Raw genomic sequence first — 17912 nt, forward strand, 5'->3', positions numbered from 1 at the left:
GAAAATCATCTTCATAGCATTAATGTCTAAGTTATGCAGAGTCATTAAGAAATAATATTTTATTTTATGAATAACCATTGTGTAATATACATCAAAGAACTGCTGTGAATGTTTGTCTAATAAAGACAACAGTTTAAGGATTAGCCCCATACCACTGGTTTGGAAGAAGTATGATCATTGTGGTCTGTCAACAGATAACATATTCTACCAAAATAGACCATATACTAACATAAGTATTTATGCAGCTGCTTAAAAAAATACATCCAAAAGACATAACTGAATTCATTAATTTCAATAAATACTTTGTTTTTTACTACCATAATTAGGGTCGAAAATAGAAGTGGACAAAAAGCTATCCTTAAGCTGTGACAGCTAATAAATACAATGGTGCAGTCTGTTGAACTGACTACAAAACCCCATGATTAGATGAGCAAGCAGCAAGCTCAAGGGGTAAGAAAGGAGTTGATTGTTAACGGAAAGTGTTATCACTTTATTATTGCTTCTGGAAAGAACAGAAGTCATTTGTCTTTCCACACATAATCTCTATAAATAATGAAGGATGTTCTGTAATGGGGATAATAAACTGTCAGTTGTATTTTTACAGCAGCAAGACACATATCAGGATTGGCCTTGTGGAAATATAACTATGTAGAACAGCAATAAATATTGTTCCACATGTTTTCATGATCTATTATTCTTATTTTTAATTGCTACAAACAACTACAACAACACAGAACAGAAGGAGAGCTTTGGCATTCAGCAGGGGTTTGGGAGCCTTCTGTGCTTTCCACGTTTTTGGTTGCAGGATTTTTACAAGCCCAGACCTTCTGCAGAAGTACAGCAGTTCATCCTCAGGGACTGGTCCTTTCCTTTCCCTGGGAAGCAGTTTTTTGTCCCCCTGTCCATATAAGTACTACCCTGTAGCATTTGTCAAGTATTATTGCATTTTTTACAGTGGTGCCACATGAAGGCACTCATTCCCTGACATACAGTTTTACAACAAGAGAATATGCTTTCTCTACACAGGGACAAAACAGTCCAAAAAGATTCCTAATTATACTCTGAAACACGATGTAGACTTCCTGAGCCAGCTGGTCCCTTATGTTGTCATAGTTCAAATCTCCATGATCCAAATAAAGTAATCGTCAATTCTATTGACTTCAGAAATATCAGTCCCTAAAGTAGCATTACTTAGTGGGATTTAGGCTTTGCCCATGTGGCTTTATAAAAAGTATAAAGTTTTATAAGTTTATACTTTTATATAAAGTATACTTTTATACTTTTATAAAGTATACCTTTATACTTTTATATAAAGTATAAAGGCTTTATAAAAAGTAAAAAGTATAAATATAATTAGTCCTTCTCTGTCTTCAAATGCAGCTTCAGTAGGTTCATCAAGGAAACATGGATGACAGACTGAAAACAGGCATCTGAAGCACACCAAAAGTGCTATCAGGTGAACAAGAAAAGCATTTACTGGGTATGTTTATCTGATGGGAGGAAGCAGTAGCAAGTAGGCTGAGAATGTCTGAGAACACCCATTTTGGTGGGAATACCACAATACCACCCCAGTGAACCCTGTGATAATGCTGCCATAGCTTCATGTTTACTTATACATTTGCTTTGCTGGTATACATTCACTAGAAAATGTGGTTCATACAAAGAGGAACAAATTTCACATACAGGTATAAAGGATAAGCAATAGGCAACTCCGAGTAGGAATGGAATATATCCTTTCTGACAGACTGGGTCAGGTAACCACTTCAGGGGAAAAGACGTAACTGGACTAACTGACTGGCTTTTGAGAACTTGATCCAACAACATTATCCAAAGCAAAATATACAAAATGGACATTGTCATCTCTTATGGCCAGAAACTGTTAGAAAGCAAGTATGCATTCACTATGTTATAGAAAGAACAGAATGGTCTTTACTTTGAGGGTAGTGGAGCACTGGAACAGGCTGCCCAGAGAGGTTGTGGAGTCTCCCACTTTGGAGACATTCAAACCCTGCCTGGACGCTGTCCTGTGCAACCTGCTGTAGGTGACCCTGCTCTGGCAGGGGGGTTGGACTAGATGATCTCCAGAGGTCCCTTCCAACCCTGACCATTCTGTGATTCTGTGAATGATAGTCCAGTGGCATATGAGAAAGAAGGTTGTTGTGAAGGTGCTTGCTTCACCAAATATTTCCATTTCACTTGAGCTAGATATTTTGCCTATCTTTCAGATCTGTAAAACAGTAAGAATAGCATTCCCCTAAAGTTAAACAATGCTATGCTCTTTATGCTGTGTGCAATATAAAAGATTTTGAGGTCCTTAAATATTACAGCAATGGAATATAGCTACTTCTGATAGACCAAACTTTATTTGCTATTTCAGGTTCCTTGTTGTTTCCTTTATTTCTTAAGCCAGAAAAAGATGCATCACACTGATAACTTACTTTGTCTGACGATGCTCAGATCAGTATATACGAATAAGAGACAGGAACAGCCAAAGCCTGAGGAAGAAAAATTACCTCTGGATGGACAAGATGTAAAAATTAAGAATTTTGGAGAATTTACAGCTGTGAGTGCACACAAGCATACATGTAAACACATGTGCTTTCAGGCAATAATCACATTATTATTGCTTTAATGATTTGGTAGAGTGATAATTACAGTATTATAATAAATATTGTTTACTCTTCTGGCTAATTAATGAGTTTTGATCACATCAAAATATTAAGTATGATCGTAAGATATTTTTGTAAATTTCTATTCTGAAAAGTAATTTGTAAACAATTCTGTAATACAGGGAATTTCACCTCTATTCTGTGAATTATGTGAACAATGTGAACAGGGCAAATATTTGTGAGAGTTCATAAATGCATAAAAGCTAGTGTTAGGTCAAATTTTTCTCTCTAGGGAAGCAAATTTATGAACCAAAAAGTTAATTCAAGCAATGTGCTTTTAAGCCCTATTAGCAATCTCACTAATTCTGTTGTTTGACATGGCCCTTTTCTGAATGATTTAAGAGAATTGCAGGATGGCAGATGAGAGAGGAAAAATAGCTAACTAAGTTCTTCGTTAAGACTACTAGCTGAGATAGTACAATATCAGGTGTTCATCACTACTGGAAATTAAAGGTCTCTCTTAATCTCTTAATGAAAAAACATATGCCCAAGTATCAGGTCAACATCATTGACTGGTCTAGGGGATCCAGAATACCTGAGAAGATGGAGGGGGATTTAAAAACGAGAAGGTCAGACTTTATTACAAATTCAGGAGGAACAGAAAAATCTTTCACAGTTCACTAGATCTATGGAGAATAATGCTTCTTCCCAACATTTGGGTCACTACATTTACTAGCTTCCCAGTCACACCCTGGAAATATGACCAAAGAGCACGTCATAACCAAACTTCTCTTTCTACAGCTAGGTAGACGCTGCTGTTCTAGTTTCCACATGAAGTTTCAAGTATCCTTCTTTCCCCCTTCACCTTGCGCTTTGAACTGTGACTAATTGCTATTTTACAAATCATTCACACCACAATTCCTAGTGGCCCTAAGGAGACTGGTGCTCCATCAAGACAATTTATGAACACATTAGTGCCACATGCATTAAAAAATGGGCTTAAAGGATAAACTCGACTAAGCATCCAGAGAGCAGGAGGTGACACAAAGTGGATGCACCATGAATCTCACCACAGGGTGTGAGTGGTAGATAGTTTTCTGAATTCCTGCTCTGGTAACATTCTAAAGGCTTTATGTGTCTTTGGATTGTGAGTCAAAGAAATTGAGATGCTTCTAATTACAGACTGCTAAAACTGAAAAATAAAGTGTTACTACAATTAATGGAAGCTTTTACCTGTCATCACAGTGGGATAACTTAAAGCAGACTGTTATGCACGTATATTTCAGACAATAAACAGCAAAACCACTGATTTTAAATATTTTATGTCAGCATGCATATTTAGTACATGTGGAAAACATTGTATCTCCTATAATAACTGTAGCAAATGATTCCTAAGGAATCAATAACTGTATTTTCCCTTCTGTATCTATTTCCTCTCTCCCAAGTCAGACCTTACTAGTCTGCCCTAAACCAATCACTGATGCTGCACCCTAACTCTAATAAGTTCACTTCTCTTTGTCCAAAGAACTTCAGTTCTATCCTACATATTCATATTTTGCAGTTGGCATTGTGAAGAACTGATAATCAGACCAGATCCCTGAGATAAATTTATGTTAAGCACAGTGAAAAGAAAGAAGCAGAAAGGGAACACAGCCTTTCTGATCCATCTGTTAAATTTGAACCTTACTGTGGTGCCAGGACATGATCCTGAGCTCATGATCCAGGTTTTTCTGTACAAGTTACTTAAACCAATACACCAGGGCTCCCATTAAGATGTGAAAATCCTTCAGCCGCACTCCGTCTTTTTCTCCTGTTTTGCATCAACAGACTTGCCTCGCGAGAGGCTGGGATTAAAATGAAGGGCAGCATCATATAGCAGAGGAACACACTCTTATTTTAATTTGAGCTGAGATATATTGTTCTCAAGTAAAGGGAGAGAAGGGTGCCTCTTAACAGAGCAAACATCTTTAATGATGTCCAGCCTGTCTCTCCACCCATCCAGCTTTTCCCACCAGATGCCCTACTTTAATAGCACATGTTTGTCTGTGTTACATTCAGACCCTTAACATTAAGGGGAATATATGCTGTTTGCCTCTGGATGTTCCATCATCGCTTTATTAATTGCTGGGTTATAGTGGCATCTCATTATACTGATGGACTAGCAGGTGGATCATGCTGCACTCAAGGGGCTACTGAAGTTTGGCAGCTGAAATTTCCAGCTCTGTGAAGAAAAGGAAACCAGGTTTCTGAGAGCTATTAAGAACTAAATTTAGCAAAAATGAGGTCGTGAGAAAGCAGACCCTGGGGGTGGCTTTTTTTTTTTTTTTTTTTTTTTGACGGTGAGTTTTATGAAGTCAGCAGTGCCACAAAGAATAGTGATGCAGAAGCAGTGGCTGGAGTCTGCTGAAAGACCAAACTAAAAGTCACTTCTTACTTACTGACTGCTAAAAGTGAGAAGGTAATGGAGGGGAAGGCTGGGAAGGACATTGTATGTTCAGTTATTAAGGACATCTATTATTTGCCTGTAGAGATAGATCTTTTTATCTGACCAACAGTATTTATGTTATTTGTTAGAATTCTGACCTGCGCTATGTAACTACTTTTCTCAGTTGTCTTTTATTTCTGATGCTAGCCAACTTTTATTTCTGATAATATTTTAAACTACATCACAAATACATCACTAATTTTTCATTATGCCACAAGTCCATATTATATAAATCCTAGATCCATACGCATTACGTGAAAAAAAGACATAGCAGTGGAATGAGTTTTAAGGTTGCAAAATCAAGTGCTCAGATGTTAGGAAGTGCCAGAATTAAGGCTACCTGAGCAGTATTCCTTCCACTCCCTTACATTTATGAATCATTAAACAGTTTGTGATTACTTGACTGTTCAATATGTGGGATGCAACATTCACTTTGTTAGCAGGGATTCAGTATTTCTGTTTATCAACATTATTCAATGAGAGGCTTTGTACATCTTTGTACACACCATACAAATCCTGAACCAAGGACAACATAATTAATTTCTTCAAAGTTTTTCCTCAGGTAATGTCTTTCTAACATGTTAATACTTTCTACATATTGAAAAAAATCAATCTTCAGAACCCTTCTGCAGGCAGAGATAAGGTGTGCTGCGTTACTTAATAGATACTTGTTGGACTAGCCAGAACTGTCCCTGAAACTTATTTGTCCCAAGTAGATATGACTTGATTCCTGTGGAGGAAATAAAAATAAAAAATCACATAAGACTCTAATTGCCAAGGGAATTAATTAGATTTGCATAGGCTATAGTCATAACACTGGCATATCCTAACTTTTAAGAATGTGATTTAATGAGACTAACACTTGCTTTTGGAAGTAATTTCCTCCTTTTATTTTGAATTAAAAATCTCAGAACTATATCCTGTAGGGTTATATTTACTCTCTGCATGAGTCATCTTCAGGGATGGGATCTTTAGATCTATAGCACAACCCTCGAATCATTTGAAAGCTAACTGATTAAAAGATGGAGAAGGATTCAATTGCTGACAGCATTTTTCTTTCAAACTGTTTGTAAGCGGTGTGGACCTGTCACTAAAGAGGGTAGAGATACCTGCTTTATCAAAATTGTAACCATTTGCAAATAAAAACGTTGAGACTCAAGATTCAGTTTTCTCTGCAAAGTCTGTACAGAGACACAGCTAGAAATTCCTGTCTAGATCTGCTATATGATCTTGCTTCCCCCTGCCCCCTCAAAATGGTTCTCTGTGTGTGTGCAAAAAAAAAAATTGTGTTTTTCCACAAAAGAGATCTTATAAGAAGAGTCCTTTTGAAAGTGGGAGAAGCCTGTGGGCTGGGATCCTGAGTGAGTGGATCTGTGGCAGTGGAGGAAGTGCTCTGCCAATGTGAGCTGAAACCAAAGTGCCGGCAGGATCTTCAGGAACCGGGAAAAATTAATCTTTAATTAATTAAAGTGGAATGTCTTTGAATATTTTTAACACTATCCTTTTGTTTCTTCCCACCCACCCCCTTCCCCTCATCTTCCTAAACATTTCCTTTTGCCTTTATCCTGATCCTGCCACTACTTCTTCCCTTAGATATACAGCATGACTTCTGTCTAGAAACTTCTAGCTATTGTCTCAAAAAAGGCTGAAGAATTTTGCCCAAATGTAAAGAAAACCACCAACCACTCCACCAAACTGCCAAAGGCAGACGCTCAGCTTTCAAAACAGACATTCACACCAGGTTGCTGTTGGAAGCAGTGAGCTAGATAATCTTTAGTTTCACTTCACGTGGCGATCCTTATGTTCTAATGAAGTTTCAGCTTACCTATTTTAAGCACAGCAACACAGATGGAAGTCAGGACCCCAGAATGTGTTGTGAAACCTAGATCCCTGATAATGCATTGAAATACTTAGCTTTTGTAATAGAGTCAAATAATCCCTTCATTCCTGCATATGTCTGTCTGGTAGAGCCCACCCCCTCTGACATTATATATTAGTACCTTTCCACTTCTAAAAACCTTTAATATTATTACAAAGCTATCACTACAATAGTAGCAGATGGCAAGCGGTCTGAAGTCTTCCCACCCGTGTCAATGCTGAAATCTCTCTCTCTGTCTGAACTCAACAGCATATTTCATCAGAGAAAGCCAAGGAGCATGCATCAATAGGAAAAGTCTATGATGCGGAATGTTTAGAAAAGTGTGCAAATCCCACTGGTGTTTTGCAGGGTGGACAGCACTCAAGCTTTAAGGTTATGTCAGGAGTTCTCTCAGGGTTTGGATCCTGAAAAGACTTGTGTATGTATTTAACTTGATGTACTATGAGTAGTCCCAGCTGCGTAAAACAAAACGTGTGCACAAGCCCTCAGCAAAATGCAGAACTCAGGCCTGTCAGTCTGCAAATAGTACAGAAAGTCTATGGATGATATACAGTTGATGCCCCTTATCAGAAAGCCTATTTAAACTCCAAATTTAAACAGCATTGGTGATGATGACAGTCTTTCTCCTGTGTCTCCCCTGGGAAAAGAATGGCGGCTTGTGCAGAAAAAAATTAAATGACATTTTCACAGAAAGACTCAATTTCCGAGCTGCAGGAGGTGTTAGGATGTGCAAACAATCTAATCTGCTGGACATTAAGTATTTTCAAAGCTTCACAGCTCCAGGAGTGTGAGGAAGGAACTTCCCAGAGAGCAAAAGAAAACTTTTCAAGACAGAGAAAGAAAGAGGGAGATTGCTTTTCACACTCATTTCTTCATTAAATAAACAAACATGGCAAATCAGCAATTAAAGGCTGAGACTCAAAACCAATTTCAAAGCAGTGTGTGCCAACACGTTAATCTCAGTAGACCTTGTATAAATCTATGAAATAGATAAGTAGACCAGTTAGTGACAAATGTTGAAAAAAACCCACCCTCTGAAACTAAGGAGTCCAGAAATAGGACTCTCGGTTAAAAGCCTGTTAGTGCTCATTTTTAGTGATGTGTGAGTGTTTCAGGCATAAAATTTAGGTTAGGCATGTTGCTGATTAGGAGACATAGTTGTAGGAGTGTCCCATGGTCTGAAATGACCAAAAAGAATCATGGCCAGCAGGTCAAGGGAGGTGATTCTGTCCCTCTACTCTGCTCTTTAGAGACCTCACTTGCAATACTGTATCCAGCTCGGGAGCCCTCAACGTAAGAAGGACATGGACCTGTTGGAACAGCCCAGAGGAGGGCCACAAAGATGATCAGAGGGCTGGAGCACCTCTCCTATGAAAACAGGCTGAGAGAGTTGGGATTATTCAGCCTGGAGAAGAGAGGACTCCAGGGAGACCTTATAGCAGCCTTCCAGTATCTGAAGGGGGTCTACCAGAAGGCTGGGGAGGGACTTTTTACAAGGGTATGTAGTGATAGGTTGAGGGGTAATGGCTTCAAATTGGAAGAGGGTAGATTTAGAATAAATATTAGGAAAAAAAATCACTATGGGGGTGGTGAGGCACCAGAAAAAATTGCCCAGTGAAGTTGTGGAGGCCCCATCCCTGGAAGCGTTCAAGGCCAGGCTGGATGGGGTTTTAAGCATCTTGGTCTAGAGGAAAGTGTCCCTGTCCATGGCAGTGGGGATGATCTTTAAGGTTCCTTCCAACGTAAGCTATTTTATGTTTCTATGATTCTATGAAATGAGCTGCACCAGGCAGTGCTAAAGACCTAGGCATGCCAGCTCTGTGGTAAGTCCATAGCCATCACAAAATATGAACATGGTTATTCACATAATACCAGATGCATCTGGGTTGCATTCATTATCAGATTAATGTGAAATTGTATTTGCCAGTATTTATTTTATTTATGCTCATATATAAAAACATGGCCCATTTTATAGCCCAAAGCTACTTTCTGCAGCAGGACCTAAAGAAATATAAACAACTGTTCTACCCAGGATCCACTGTATAATATAACCTAGATCTGTTTCTGTAGCAGATTTCACCCAACCCTGAACCATTCAGGGAATTGCGAGTAAATGAGCTTTTTTTCATTTGTACTCTACCTCCCAGTTAAGTAATCACCATCTCTTTCAGAGCAAAGAAGGAAGTGAAAATAAATTTCAGAGCTTAATATACCCCAAGCAAAATATTTTTTTTAATCAACCTTCTTCTGTCTTTCCTGCAGTCCCTCGGACCATAACCTCTATTAATATTATTTGAAAGAAGAAACAGTTTTATAAGTATGACAATGTCAGTCTAGTACTTAGTATAATCTGATAGCTAAACTTGTTGACAAGGAATAAGTGTATAGTTAAAAATCACAAAGGGAAACACGAGCTTGCTTTCCCTCCCAGAGCAGTAAGAGTCTGGTTTAATTAAACAACAGTTGTAGAAAAAGCCACACAAATGGACTGAAAAGGCCCCCCCCAAAAGGTGAAAACATTTTGGAAGGTAATTTTGTCTGTGAGATTAACGAAACTCTGCAAATTTGATGCTTTATAAACTTACATCCTTCATGACAAGGAGAGATTCGAATCTTTTGTAGTTATATTACAGCAGTAGAATTCACATTGAATATTATAGATGTATAAATGCTAAATTCCTACACGAATACATCTGAGAGCTACAGAAATTTGTTTGCAATGCCTTACACATTATTTTGGGAAGACCAGCACTGCAGAATTTATGCTACCATTCAGACAGGAGAATAGCACGGGGTACAATGAGTGTTCTTACACATCAGAAAAAAACACTGAAATAAAAAAGAGATACGGAGAAAGTGTGTGTTGAGAAAGGAGAATTAAATAGGAGAGTATTGTGGCATGGGAAGAAAGGCTTTCCTTGCTTGACACAGAACCAGCAAATATGGAGGTAAAATGATCTTGCACACCCAAATTATGTGTTACATAACCACAGCAATGTATCACAGAGGAAACCCAGTCATCTCCTGCAGTGCATCTCCCCTCAGTGCTACACTTACTGACTGGTCTCTTGGTCATGGTTTGCATGATGGGCATTTGGAGTACACTCAAGGGGAAATAAAGCAACGTTTCCAATGATAATGCTGAGCTGCTTATATCACCTGACAATTTGTGGCAGAATTTTCCAGAAATTCAGATACTATCCAGAATCAAACTGGACTGCTGGGAGGACTGAGCAACATGAAAGACAGCCTTGCAAACCAACACTGGTTTGGCAGTGTAGTTGCACAAATTATTAATTATTACAGGGAAAGTAATATCTGATTCTTTACACAGATGAGGACATTTGATTCCTAAATCACAAGCAACATTTGGGAGCACAGTCTTCCCCATAAACTGACTTCGTTAATGGGAGGTGATTTGAAACAAAACTCTCATTAGGAACAAAACTGATGCCTCAAAAGGCTGATAAGTTGATGTTTGCTTTCTGAGAAAATAATATGAAACTTGTTTCAACTAACCGTAGATTACATTTTTAATAGACTGTCAGAAACACAATTCCAGTTAACACACTTGCCCCTCAGCAAGCTGTTAAATGCAGTGAGTGTTACAGTAGAGACCACAAAGTTGTGGAGTTCCAGGTCCTGAGGAAGGTGAGAAAGGAGAATAGCAGGGTAGAGACGCTGGACTTGTGAACATCCAGCAGATACATCTGGTCCCAGAAAGACAGTGTAGGGATAGGCTGACTCATCCTGGGGCAAAGATGGATCCAGAGGGGCTAGCAGCAGGCCCTGGTGCTTGCAGGGGCGTAGTCGAGAAGATGGAGCCAGAGAGACAAGGGGTATTAGCTGGACCAAGAAAAAGAAGTTCAGACAGGACTTGAGGAAAAGGCTTTTCCCCTGGAGCCAGCAGGGCAGCGGAGGAGGCTGACCAGGGAGGTTGTGCTGGCTCCGTCCCTCCTGGGGTCCATCAGAGAGGTGTCAACTGCAACTTTTAGAAACTGAAGAACGTCACTGAAGCCACTTTGCTAATTCGAAATTGTGCTATACTAAACTGAGATGCTAAGAAAGCATGTCTATTCATGTGGGAGTAAAAGATAATTTAAAGACATGCTCACAACTTTATCTAATACAGAAGGACATTTTTAGCTATATTCTGCTCCTTCTGAAGGTACAGAAGAATGCACTATTTAACTTCCACAAAAGAAGCTGGATAACTCTCAAATTGGTATAATGAAACCTTTCAAACCAAGAAGCACTTTTAGGCCTCAGTGGGAGTAAATAAACAAAGATGGCCAAATTACTTCTCAGATTCCATTTCACATTGCTAGACTTTGTATTAGGTATTTACTCAAACAGCTTTTGTTATAATGGAAGAATTTTACCCTGGAACTAAAGTTTTTATCTTTCCATAACATCATGAAGAAAATAAAATCTAATCTTTTGCTGTGACTACAGGAGTATGATCACACACATCCATCGATATCTGTGCTTTTCTACACAGAAAAATCACAGCTCAGGAAAAATAAATTGAAGGGAGAATGAAGAACTCCAGCTGTACGGAAGACAGCATATAAAGAACACTGATGACTTAGAGATACGCTTACGATAGACGCAGCAGTGTAAAAAAAAAAGACCTTGTAACATGCATAATTAATTAACAAAGTGATATTGTACCTCAGTTGTGCTAAACTAAGTGATTTATCTCACTTGCCTAAGCACTATCCAGGACTTGTTTTTCCCATGGAAGAATTGTAGGTTCAGCTGTGAAACAATGCAAACTTGGAAGGTCTCCAAGTATGAGATTTCAAATCATTAATACTGAAAAATGCATTACTACCACATAGTACTTATTTTGCATAGTCTTAAACAGCAACTGAAATAAAAGCGTCACTGCAATTCCAGTTTCAAGCTCTGTCAGGGATCTTTCCAGCGTGTATACCCAGATACCACACACGAGCTTGAGATTAGTCTTTCTGAATTCTCATTTGTATTTCCTCTTTGAATCTAAAATGCAAAACCTTTCTTTCCGATATTGGTTCTATGGATTTCTTTTGCAACTGTTTCTTACAGGTTAACAGAACTTTTAATTATTACATGGGTATAATAAGCATATATTTTCTAAAAACATGTTGTCTCGTACCAGGCAATCAGTCAGTGAGATTGATGTGAAGGTATGACAACTGTGGGCTATTACACTCCTTTAAGAAGTTGAAGAATAAATAAGGGTGAGCTCACAAACTCTTGGCAAGAATACTCTCTAGCATAAGTTAGAGCCATTTTGGTACTGAACACACCATGGACTAGCCTAGGGCCATCAATCCCCCCAGGAAATGTGAACCCATGCACTTGTGGAAAAAATTATGACATAAAAAGCTATACAACTCAAAGACCGATTTTTTATTTGCCACAGTATACTTAACATGCCTCACTGGGTCAGGACACTATGCAGGCTGGGGTTATAAACTAGCAGTTGGGAAGGCAAAAGCTGGTAAAGGTACTTACATGAAATACTGCAGCACAGTATGGATTTTTTATTGAGGCTATTTACACATATTTCTTCATTGTTCACTCTCACTGTTACTGAAAGGATATGATAATTATGGGGAAGTTGCTTTTCAGCTTTTTAAGAAGAAGAGGATTTTGCATGGGTAGTTTTAAGATTATTATCACTGTACACAAATGTTGATGTTTTTTGTTCTGTGGAAATTATGAGTCCTGGGATGAAAAACATAGCTAGGAGGCGTTTCTACTATTTATTGGAGTGCTTGAGGAACACTGCTTTGCTGATTGATGAGTAGAACATTGAAAGTTAACTCAATTGCAGAGATGTGGTGGGATACTAGCAGGCAGAAAATGGTAGCTGAAATAATAGATTCATACAGTTCAATGCTGGCTATGACTATAAGATAATTTATTCTGAACCTCTGGACCTCATAAATAATTTGTTTTCACCAAGTTACCCTTCAGTAGCTCAATTACTGGTGCTTGATAAAGAATTGGATTCCTTTGACTAAAGCACAGTTTCTGATATACACCCAGTTAGGAACTGGAGAAATGAGAAATGGGACTCTGATGTCTCTTGACTTTTTTTTTTTTTCTGCTTTTCCCATTGATCCAGTCCATCTAGCTGTTAAAAATATTTTTTCTCCTTTTTTAATTTGTCTGGTTCCAGCTTCTAGACATTGTTTCTATTTTTTTCTCCCCTAGATTAAAGAACCTTTTCCTGATGAGAAAATGAGTAGACAGAACAATCTAGCAGAGCTGAACACTGGAAAGCGCTTTCTCTGCTATATTCACAGCATAGAAAGAACACATTTTGGAAAGGCGTTAAAATTTTACACTTCAACGGGGCAATTCCTTGGTGGAGACACTGCTTACAAACAGCACCTTTTTTATTGTATTCATATTTGTCCGTAATCAAACAATGGAGAGCTTTAAGTATCTCACTGAAGTATTGTCCAATTCTTTTATAAATTCCATAATTTCACTGTAGTTTTTACTTTCCCTTTAAAAGCTCTGGACCCCTACATTTTATGAAATAATTTCCTAATAATTTCACAATGTCTCGTACTGAATACCTTGTACTCCCACCTCCATTTTTACATAGTAATTTACATCTTACTCACTTATGTTTCCCCAGTATCACGTTCAGGGTTCATACTTTTTCTTTACCTATTATTAAGCCTTTCCTCATTTCAGAGTCACTGATACGGAGATAAAACCTCAACTTTTTAAGATGTGGACTGAATATCTTATTTCTGGGTCCACACATTTGCTTTAAAGTGTAGCAAGTAGTCTAATTTTTGAAAGGACCAAGACTAGCAAGTCATCAGAAGGATCCTCACTGTTCGTTTGCCACTGTAGTAATCTTCTTGTCATCTTGCAGGTTAGTTTTGGTTTCATATTTCTTCCAGACCATTGATGAAAATGTTGAGTAACATCAGACCTGATACTACATGTAGTGCATATAGAAACCAAATAGCTCCATTGCATGATAATGATGTATTATTTTTTGTGATATACTACCCTCCTCCTCTGCAGCTGAAATTACTCAGTAATCTTTTATCGTTTTAGACTTTACAAGAAATACATTGTTAAAAAGGCAAGGTTTGGAAATTATTTTTGATTATCCTATTTACTTAACTGGAGTCCTGAGATAAAGCCTTAAGGAAAACCAAGAAACTAGGAGGACCACCACAGAAGAGAGCCTTAGAGAAAAAAAATATTTAAAATGTAACTATCTACGTAACCATTCTTGAATAAAGTTTGATAAGTTATAATTAGAGGGTTCAACGTGATTAATATAGTGTCATAAGCATTTTTTTATGCACAGCTGTGAAAGAATAAACAGGAGGTTATGGAAACGTATATGAAAATGCCTATCATTGAATTTTCCAAACAAAACAGGTTTGAAACCTGTTTGTTTCATACTTTCTTGACCAAAAATATATCTCCATTTACTGCTGAAGGTACAAGTGAATTTCCTGAGTTAACCCTTTCTGTGTTATTGTTCAGACTTCACTAACTATCCAAGAGAAAACCATCTTAAAAACCATACTGTTTTGAAATTCATTGTTTTTTCTATTCTTTCAGCTACACTAACTGTGGTTCAACACACCCCCCAGAATTCACCACAACAATGGAATTTCCTTCCTTTAAGTGTTTATGAATTTGGAAAAGTTGATTTCTGCAGGAAAGCAATCCTATTGAACTCAGTCTGAACTAACCTCGTCCCAGTCTAACAACCATCAGTATATCTGCAGGAATAAGCACTGGTACAATGAAGAAAAATAGCTTCAATCCCTTTTCATTTTCAAAGTTCCCATCCAGCAAAATATACCAGTATGCGTTGAACATTAAGCACATGTTTCAATCCCTCCACGGTCATATAAGCATTTAAGAATGTGCTTTGCTTAAGTGCTGCTTAAATCAGACTGACAGCAATTTGACTTAAGCATACGCTTAACTGCTTTGCTGGATTGGGATGCGATGGGATAATTAATGGGTTTAAGACTGGAAACGTGCTGCATATGGAGCAAAGGCAACATGATACTACCACAGAGAATTTTGTATCTGACCAGACTCCACCATCTGCTTCCATTTCTTCACCGCCTTTGTCAGTTACGTTCCAGTGCACCACAACACTTAGGCAAATGACTGGCCATGAAACAAATGCAAGAGGGGCACAAGTTACATCCCATTCTTTATTCCTTCAAAAGCAGAGTAATGATGAATGCAGGTCTTAACTGAATCCCAAAATCTGGGTCTTGAAAGAAAGACTCCATAGAGATGTGTCCCTTCAGAAAGTACAGAAAACAGCTACTTTGGTACAACTGGTCAAAACTTGACATGGTCATCCATACAGACTTCCATTTTGGCTTTTAAATCTAGCTTTTCGTCCAAATCAGTATTCCTGCAGAAATACAACTGAGAAAATTTATTATCATTTTGAAGAATTAGAATCATAGAATCATAAAATGGTTTGGGTTGGACTTTGGCAAGGCTTTCGACACTCTCTCCCACATCATCCTCACAGGCAAGCTTAGGAAGTGTGGGTTAGATGAATGGACAGTGAGGTGGACTGAGAATTGGCTTACAGATAGAGCTCAGAGGGTTGTGGTTAGTGGTGCAGTCTAGTTGGAGGTTAGTAACAAGTGGTGTCCCTCAGGGGTCAGTACTGGGCCCAGTTTTGTTCAACATATTCATTGATGATCTGGATGAAGGGATAGAGTGTACCATCAGCAAGTTTGCTGATGACACAAAACTGGGAGGAGTGGCTGACACGCCAGAAGGCTGTGCTGCTCCACCACTTCCCTGGGCAGCCTGTTCCAATGTTTGATAACCCTTTCAGTGAACAATTTTTTCCTAATATCCAATCTAAAACTCCCCTGGCACAACTTGAGGCTGTTTCCTCCTGTCTTATCTCTTGTTACCTCGGAGAAGAGATCGACCCTCACCTCGCTACAACCTCCTTTCAGGTAGTTGTAGAGAGCAGTGAGATCTCCTCTCAGCCTCCTTTTCTCCAGAAAAAACAACCCCAGTTCCCCCAGTTGCTCCTTATGAGACTTGTTCTCTAGATACCTCACCAGCTTTGCTGCCCTTCTCTGGACACGCTCCAGAATCTCAATGTCTTTCTTGTAGTGAGGGGCCCAAAACTGAACACAGTATTCGAGGTGGGCCCCCCCAATGCCGAGTACAGGGGAACAATCACTTCCCTAGTCCTGCTTACCACTATTCCTGATATAAGCCAGGATGCCATTGGCCTTCTTGGCCTCCTGGACACACTGCTGGCTCATATTCAGCTGGCTGTTGACCAACATCCCTGGGTCCTTTTATGGTGGACAGATTTCCAGACACTCTTCCCTAAGCCTGTGATGCTGCATGGGGCTGTTGTGACCCACGTGCAGGACCCGGCACTTGGCCTTGTTGAATCTCATACCATTGGCCTCAGACCATGGATCCAGCCAGTCCAGATCCCTCTGCAGGGTCCAGATCCCTCTGTAGCTGGTCCAGATCCCTCTGTGCCTAACTTGGTGTTGTCTGCAAACTTACTGAGTGTAAGTTCTGATTATCTCTTTCCAACCCCCATGCCAGGGACATCTTCAACTAGACCAGGTTACTCAAAGCCCCGACCAACTTGGCCTTGAACACTTCCAGGGATGGGGCACCCACAACTTCCCTGGGCAACTTATTCCAGTGTCTCACCACCCTCACAGTAAAGAATTTCTTCCTAATAACTAATCTATATCTAACCTCTTTCTGTTTAAAACTGTTACCCCTCGTCCTATCACTACACGCCCTTGTAAAAAGTCCTTCCCCAGATTTCCTGTAGGCCCCCTTTAAGTACTGGAAGGCTGCTGTAAGGTCTCCATGGAGACTTCTCTTCTCCAGGCTGAACCTCAACTCTCTCAGCCTGTCTTCATAGGAGAGGTGCTCCAGCCCTCTGATCATCTTCATGGCACTCCTCAGGACGCACTCCAACAGGTCAATGTCCTTCTTATGTTGAGGGCTCCAAAGCCGGACACAGTGCTCCGGGTATGGTCTCACAAGAGCTGAATAGAGGGGCAAAATCATCTCCCTCGACCTGCTGGCCACGCTTCTTTTGACGCAGCCCAAGATACAGTTGGCTTTCTTGGGCTACAAGTGCACGTTGTCGGCTCACGTTGAGCTTCTCATCAACCAACACTGCAAGGTCCTTCTCCTCAGGGCTGCTCTCAATCCATTCTGCACCCAGTCTGTATTTGTGCTTGGGTTTGCCCCAGCCCATATGCAGGACCCTGCACTTAGCCTTGTTAACTTCTTGAGGTTTGCTCAGGCCCATTTCTCAAGCTTGTCAAAATCCCTCTGGATGGCATCCCTTCCCTCCAGTGTGTTGACTGCACCACACAGCTTGGTGTTGTTGGCAAACTTGCTGGGGGTGCACTCAATCCCACTGTCCGTGTTGCTGACAAAGATGTTAAACAGCATCAGTCCCAATACCAACACCTGAGGAACTCCACTTGTCACTGCTCTCCACTTGCATATTGAGCCGTTGACCGCAGCTCTTTGAATGTGGCCATCCAGCCAATTCTTTATCCACCACTCATCCATCAAGTCCATGTCTCTCCAACTTAGAAACAAAGGTGTCGTGTGGGATAGTGTCAAATGCTTTGCACAAGTCCAGGTATATGATGTCAGTTGCTCGTCCCTTATCCACTAATGCTCTAACCCCATCGTAGAAAGCCACCAAATTTGTCAGACACGATTTGCCTTTACAAAGCCATGTTGGCTGTCACCAATTACCTCCTTATTTTCCAAGTGCCTTAGCAGAATTTCCAGGAGGATCTGCTCCATGATTGTGATGAGCACAGAAGTGAGACTGACTGGCCTGTAGTTCCCTGAGTCTTTCTTTTTTCCCTTTTTAAAAATAGGGGTTATGATTCCCCTTTTCCAGTCAGCA

The sequence above is a fragment of the Charadrius vociferus genome, unplaced genomic scaffold, assembly GCF_000708025.1.
Source record: "Charadrius vociferus isolate BGI_N301 unplaced genomic scaffold, ASM70802v2 scaffold230, whole genome shotgun sequence".
NCBI classification, from domain to species: domain Eukaryota; kingdom Metazoa; phylum Chordata; class Aves; order Charadriiformes; family Charadriidae; genus Charadrius; species Charadrius vociferus.